Source organism: Ipomoea triloba, chromosome 3 (assembly GCF_003576645.1).
Source record: "Ipomoea triloba cultivar NCNSP0323 chromosome 3, ASM357664v1".
Taxonomy (NCBI): domain Eukaryota; kingdom Viridiplantae; phylum Streptophyta; class Magnoliopsida; order Solanales; family Convolvulaceae; genus Ipomoea; species Ipomoea triloba.
The window spans coordinates 8,848,998-8,857,207 of record NC_044918.1 but is presented as its reverse complement, the minus strand read 5'-3'; the positions used below and the strand labels follow the sequence as shown (position 1 = coordinate 8,857,207).

Below are 8,210 nucleotides of genomic sequence, written 5' to 3'. Positions count from 1 at the left end.
GGGCTACTAGAGTCCACACTAATCTGCATCTAATAAAGGACACAATGAAGTGTAGTTAGCACGACGGCTAAGTAAGAAAATCCATTTGTCACTTAAAAGTAGACAAAGGTTTGAAAACATTTTTAGTTTAGAAGTTTAAAAAAAAACATTTTCATGTCCTTTCAGACAAGTTTGCAAAACTTTCATTTCCAAGAATTTCATCATTTGCAAATAGAACCGCAGCTCTAATGCTCATAATAATCTGAACCGCAGCCCAGAGTAACAATAATTTTCATAGTCAAAAATTCACTTAGTTTCCCCTGAGTAAGCACGAGGCTTTCTTTTTTTCATAACTCCATCTCTTCTCAGCGAATAGACTTCGCTCTGTAGTATAAATTGATCATACAAACCTCGGGCCATGGCATTTCCAGCCTTCCCGTAGGTCTCCTTATCCCAACCTAGGGCCATGGCACTCCAGCCCTCCCGTAGGTCCACCCTTATTCCAACCCCGGGCCGTGGCATTTAAGCCTTCCCGTAGGTCCCCACCTTATTCCAGAAACTAAGGGTTTGAAAACTTTTTCCTTCCTTCAGTTTTTCTTTCTTAAATCATTTCTTTTGGACATATTTCACAAATGAGTCCAATATTTGATATCGGCTACCTCTTTAGCCCCTGAAGGATTTTCAAACATCATTTTCTCAAACAATAAGGTTTTGACAACCTTTATATCAAAATAGCATACGTTTTTCAACGTAAGTTTTCATAAACATTTTTTTGGATACACTTCATATGTCCATCTCACACTTAAAATCAACCAACATCCTTAACTATCGTCCTCAACAACTTCCACTATGATCAACACCATTAGATCATAACTTGAGGATATCGTACATCCAAATATATATAAATTCTAATAGGTAAGGTCATTGCCTAACCATAACCCAAAAATCATGAGATTATCATTTAATCTCTATCATTAATCCATGTCCTTAGCATCACCTGATCACCATTAACTCACTAACTACCTCACAATTATCACTAACACATCCATAATCATACTAAGCATAATTCAGAAAATTTCAGCTTGGCGCAGTCCGAAAGATTGAGTTGGTAAAAATAGTTCCCGAACTCTTTTTCACTTGAAATTTTTATGGTAGAATCCCAACTTATAGTACTTGATGTCCATAAAAAGTTTTGGTCGTTTTGATCCGCGAATAAACCCAGAAAATTCCCTTTTTGCCCTTGGTCCGAAATATTTTTCTCTCCGTCCAGTTTTGGGAAAAATTCCGAAAACTATACTTATACTACTCCGATCATTATGAAATTTTATATGTAGGTTCTACACTTGTTGAACTACATATCTACAAAAAATGGAGTCAAAATACCTTGCCAATTTTTCCCAATAAATCATGGAAGTTGCTTCCAGAATCTACCCTGATTTCCTTTCACTATTTTCACAAGTATAAGCCTATATGGACATAAATACAACATATACAAGCATATCCAAGCTATGAACATGTATACAAAAATATCCCCAAAGCTCCAAAAACACCATATTTCAACCAAAATCAATTATCCAAATTCAAGTGACTAATTCCAACTTAAGGGAATTCCTTACCTCAATAGAAGCTTTTAAACCAAAGTAGTTGCTAGCTCCTTTCTTGAATTCAAAGACCCTAAGAATATCACCATAATAACAATATTTTCATAAATCTTAAGTTCAAGCTTAAATCCTAGGAGGGATTGAACCGAACAAAACCGAAGTTCTTACCCATAGAAGAGCTCTTGGAGTTGAAAAATTGCCTAAGGCTTTCTTAGATCACCATGGAAGACTAAAATTATCTCTTCTTCTTTCTCCAAGAGTGTCATTCGAAAATGGGATGGGGAGTAAGAGAGAGATGTGATCTTTGTGTGATTTTGTTCTTGATTCACAAGTAACAAGTGCAAGGCCACCATACCTCATAAATGGTACATTAAATGCCCAATCCTAGTCTAGATTTGCTTGCCACATGTCAACACCCCATGGAGTCCTTACAAGATCTCAAATCTAATTGGTCAGTTTATGCTTAATCCAGATGAATGTTCGGAGGATTATAACTTAATTCGGGAAAATTCTAATACCAAAATTATCGTAAAAATATTCCCGTCGCAAATCACCAATTTTGGGAATTTTTCGGTATCCCGCTAAATTTAGGTACAGAGTCCGTAACAATTTATCCCTTACAGTCCATTTGAAATTTTTCTTGAACTAACTAGAAATTCAGGCTTAATCNCTCATCGGGCTACTAGAGTCCACACTAATCTGCATCTAATAAAGGACACAATGAAGTGTAGTTAGCACGACGGCTAAGTAAGAAAATCCATTTGTCACTTAAAAGTAGACAAAGGTTTGAAAACATTTTTAGTTTAGAAGTTTAAAAAAAAACATTTTCATGTCCTTTCAGACAAGTTTGCAAAACTTTCATTTCCAAGAATTTCATCATTTGCAAATAGAACCGCAGCTCTAATGCTCATAATAATCTGAACCGCAGCCCAGAGTAACAATAATTTTCATAGTCAAAAATTCACTTAGTTTCCCCTGAGTAAGCACGAGGCTTTCTTTTTTTCATAACTCCATCTCTTCTCAGCGAATAGACTTCGCTCTGTAGTATAAATTGATCATACAAACCTCGGGCCATGGCATTTCCAGCCTTCCCGTAGGTCTCCTTATCCCAACCTAGGGCCATGGCACTCCAGCCCTCCCGTAGGTCCACCCTTATTCCAACCCCGGGCCGTGGCATTTAAGCCTTCCCGTAGGTCCCCACCTTATTCCAGAAACTAAGGGTTTGAAAACTTTTTCCTTCCTTCAGTTTTTCTTTCTTAAATCATTTCTTTTGGACATATTTCACAAATGAGTCCAATATTTGATATCGGCTACCTCTTTAGCCCCTGAAGGATTTTCAAACATCATTTTCTCAAACAATAAGGTTTTGACAACCTTTATATCAAAATAGCATACGTTTTTCAACGTAAGTTTTCATAAACATTTTTTTGGATACACTTCATATGTCCATCTCACACTTAAAATCAACCAACATCCTTAACTATCGTCCTCAACAACTTCCACTATGATCAACACCATTAGATCATAACTTGAGGATATCGTACATCCAAATATATATAAATTCTAATAGGTAAGGTCATTGCCTAACCATAACCCAAAAATCATGAGATTATCATTTAATCTCTATCATTAATCCATGTCCTTAGCATCACCTGATCACCATTAACTCACTAACTACCTCACAATTATCACTAACACATCCATAATCATACTAAGCATAATTCAGAAAATTTCAGCTTGGCGCAGTCCGAAAGATTGAGTTGGTAAAAATAGTTCCCGAACTCTTTTTCACTTGAAATTTTTATGGTAGAATCCCAACTTATAGTACTTGATGTCCATAAAAAGTTTTGGTCGTTTTGATCCGCGAATAAACCCAGAAAATTCCCTTTTTGCCCTTGGTCCGAAATATTTTTCTCTCCGTCCAGTTTTGGGAAAAATTCCGAAAACTATACTTATACTACTCCGATCATTATGAAATTTTATATGTAGGTTCTACACTTGTTGAACTACATATCTACAAAAAATGGAGTCAAAATACCTTGCCAATTTTTCCCAATAAATCATGGAAGTTGCTTCCAGAATCTACCCTGATTTCCTTTCACTATTTTCACAAGTATAAGCCTATATGGACATAAATACAACATATACAAGCATATCCAAGCTATGAACATGTATACAAAAATATCCCCAAAGCTCCAAAAACACCATATTTCAACCAAAATCAATTATCCAAATTCAAGTGACTAATTCCAACTTAAGGGAATTCCTTACCTCAATAGAAGCTTTTAAACCAAAGTAGTTGCTAGCTCCTTTCTTGAATTCAAAGACCCTAAGAATATCACCATAATAACAATATTTTCATAAATCTTAAGTTCAAGCTTAAATCCTAGGAGGGATTGAACCGAACAAAACCGAAGTTCTTACCCATAGAAGAGCTCTTGGAGTTGAAAAATTGCCTAAGGCTTTCTTAGATCACCATGGAAGACTAAAATTATCTCTTCTTCTTTCTCCAAGAGTGTCATTCGAAAATGGGATGGGGAGTAAGAGAGAGATGTGATCTTTGTGTGATTTTGTTCTTGATTCACAAGTAACAAGTGCAAGGCCACCATACCTCATAAATGGTACATTAAATGCCCAATCCTAGTCTAGATTTGCTTGCCACATGTCAACACCCCATGGAGTCCTTACAAGATCTCAAATCTAATTGGTCAGTTTATGCTTAATCCAGATGAATGTTCGGAGGATTATAACTTAATTCGGGAAAATTCTAATACCAAAATTATCGTAAAAATATTCCCGTCGCAAATCACCAATTTTGGGAATTTTTCGGTATCCCGCTAAATTTAGGTACAGAGTCCGTAACAATTTATCCCTTACAGTCCATTTGAAATTTTTCTTGAACTAACTAGAAATTCAGGCTTAATCGCATGATATTTAATAATCCCAATTCTAGAAAATTCGAACTGAATCTATATCCTTAAAATTTTCTCGGTTCGTGACCGGTGCGTAGTTCGCAGCCTATCGATAACTAATCCTTAAAAAAAAATTATTTCGAGCATCAAACCGTCTTCTCTTAAATGTTATAACTTAAAGACCTATTTTCCGAACCTCAAACTTATCGGAAAATACGAGGGGTTACAAAAGCCTTGTGTTCGTATTCAACAGGCAAGTGGCATGATTTCCCGAACACGAGCTTGAAAGGAGATACATCAATTGGGGTCTTGAAAGCGGTCCTGAAAGCCCACAATGCATTATCTAGCTTGAGAGACCAATCCTTCCTTGTGGGACTCACCACTTTTTCTAAAATAGATTTGATTTCTCGGTTTGCCAAGTCTACTTGCCCACATGTTTGAGAGGGGTAGGGCGTAGAGAGCCGGTGGTGAATCCCATACTAGAGTAGGACCTTCTCCAAGAGCTTGTTGTAGAAATGAGTTCCATTATCAGTTATGAAGGCCCTGGGCATGCCGAAACATGAGGAAATATTCCTTTTGACAAACTTGAGCATGATTTTTGCATCATTCCTTAGAGTTGCCATTGCTTCTATCCACTTCGACACATAGTCTACCGCAACAAGGATGTATTCATTTCTAAATGAGGAGGGAAATGAACCCATGAAGTCCATCCCCCATACATCGAAGAGCTCAACCTCAAGCATCCCTTTATGCGGCATCTCATGCTATCTTCCAATTGTGCCGGTTCTTTGGCAATTCTCACATGTCCGCACAAACTCCTTAGCTGTAGCAAATAGGCTTGACCAAAACAACCCGGACTGTAGAACTTTCAATGCGGTGCGGTCGGCACTTATATGCCCTCCGTAGGGCGAAGAATGGCAATGGGTCAACACACTTAAAAACTCCTCTTCTGGGATGCACTTCCTCACAATTCCATCAACACATCTCTTGAACAATAGAGGTTCATCTCAAAAGTAATCCCTCACATCATGCATGAATCTTTTCCTTTTGTTGTAGTTAAAATCCTTGCGGATGTAGCCGCTCACAAGATAGTTCACAATATCGGCAAACCACGGCACATAATCTTTCTCTAGCTCACTCAAGATAAAAAGTGTTTCCCCTCTAAATGAGTTCCCAATTGGCAATTCTTCATCCTTGTGGCCCTTTAATCTTGAAAGGTGATCTACCACCACATTCTCCGAGTCCTTCTTGTCTCTAATTTCCAAATCAAATTCTTGCAGGAGAAGAACCCAACGAATCAATCTCGGTTTGGCATCTTTTTTTGGAATAGGTACCTCAATGCCGCATGGTCCGTATGCACAATCACTTTACTCCCCATCAAATAAGATCTAAACTTGTCCATGGCAAACGCCACCACTAAGAACTCTTTTTCAGTTGTTGCACAGTTTACTTGGGTTTCATCCAGCGTATTGCTTGCATAATGGATCACATAGTAACTCATGTCTCTCTTCTGACACAAAACCGCCCCAATCGCATAATCACTGGCATCACACATTAGCTCAAACGGCAAGGTCCAGTCGGGGGGTTGAATGATGGGAGCACGGAAAAGCGCCTCCTTTAGTCTATCAAATGCCACCATGCAAGATTCATCAAAATTGAAGGCAACATCTTTGGCAAGTAGGTGTATGAGTGGCTTTGCAAGCTTGGAAAAGTCTTTGATGAATCTCCTATAAAAATCGGTGTGGCCCAAGAAACTCCTCACTCCCTTCTATCAAAATTGAAGGCAACATCTTTAGCCGGATCCACTTCTATCCCTCTTGCGGACACCTTGAAAAAGTATAGTAGCATTTTTTACAAGTTACAAACGATGAATGAGTAGTTTTCAAAATGGTATTGCAAGTTGTGGGCAAATTAAATTATAATTAGGCTGCTTTCAAAAAAAATTATAATCAGGCTCGATTTTGCATTGCGAACGATGGACATTGTCTAAAATGATATTCAGATAATGTGTCTACAATTAATATATTATGTGTTTGTAAATAAATTGAAAGAACATAATATTATATAATGTGCCAACAATTAACATATTATGTGTCTGTAATTAATAAATTATGTGCTTTCTTTATTTATTAGCACATAATTTATTAATTGAAAGCACATAATGGGTTAATTGTAAATACATAATTTATTTAATCAAGATCTATAATACAAACTGAACCATAATTCATCATATAACAAGAGGGGTCACACTTGTGTGAGACCGTCTCACGGATCCTTATTTGTGATACGGTTCGGGTCGGGTTGAATCAACATGCAAATGTCATATTTATATGCATAAATGTAATACTAATCATGAATAATATTTTTGTCATTTAAAAGGGAAAGTGTAATACTTTTGAACAAAAAATGTATAGTAATAATTTCTCATTTTGATATAAAGAATTATATTTGACATCAAAAGTATTACAATTTCCATAATTAGTAATGTTCCCCTTACATATAAGAAAAAATATAATACTTTTGAGGAAAAATGTAATACTTTTATATCGAAACGTAAAAGTGTTACATTTTCTCATAAAAATATTACATTTAGCATTATAAGTAATAAAAATTTTATTCCTGATTAGTATTACATTTGAGCATATAAGTAAGACATTTGTGCATCTAAGTATCACATTTTTACATCTACCCGGCCCATCTCATGGTGACACGGACTCACACAAGTTTTTGCCTAACATGATTACAAGAGTATGTAGCTTTTTTATTTTTTGTTCCTTGACTTGGTCTTAAACAAACCATTCTTGTTAAGTTAAAAATCTTTAAGGTATGTATTGTCGCTTTGGCCGAGTGGTTAAGGCGTGTGCCTGCTAAGTACATGGGGTTTCCCCGCGAGAGTTTGAAACTCTTAGGCGACGCAACACACTTTAAAAACATAGTTATCGTCTTCATACATAACGAAACATTAATATTGGTAATCAATCTAATTCCACCATACAATCAAGTATGCAAAATCCATTCCAATTACCAAGTATTTTATTCTCATTCACATTCCGATTGCATGTTTGAACCAAACACACCCTTGATATAGTGGAGGTCGTCAATGTTATGATTGCAAATTTTCAAAACCTATCTACTTTTGTGAAAAAAAAAAAAACTAACAAAGATATCATAGGCAAGTTTAGTTTAATTGTCTATTTTCATTTTTCACAAAATTTTTAGTTTTATTTTACATTAGAAAAAAGAAAAAAAAACATTTTTGGTTCCTAATAAGTTATACTCATGGTATAAACTTAATCTCTAAATTATAGACATGTCTAATTTTGTTATTGAATTAAAAATATTCCAATTTACTCATGTAACCGTTGAAAAAGTACAGTAGCATTTTTTATAACTTGAGTAGTTTTCAAATGGCACGAATTACAAGTTGTGGGCAAATTAAATTATAATAAAGTTGCCAAAGATCTTGTGGTCAAGCGGCATTCGGTGTACACTCCCATGTGGAAAGGAGTGGGTTCGAGCCTCAGTGGAGGCATCTGTTGACTTTTTGTGCTTCAGCATGTTGAGAAAGTAGATAATTAATAAATTATGTGCTTTCTTTATTTACTAGCACATAATGGTTTAATTGTAAATACATAATTTATTTAATCAAGATCTATAATATTAATTGTAAATACATAATTTATTTAATCAAGATCTATAATACAAACTGAACCTACAT

The 8,210-nt window shown here is 35.8% G+C and overlaps 1 non-coding gene across 1 annotated transcript; it reads left to right on the top strand.

Moving 5' to 3' along the window:
- Positions 1 to 7,325: 7,325 nt before the first annotated feature.
- Positions 7,326 to 7,407, top strand: TRNAS-GCU. Its single transcript has one exon. It is a non-coding gene; the product is annotated as a tRNA-Ser (tRNA).
- Positions 7,408 to 8,210: the final 803 nt, after the last annotated feature.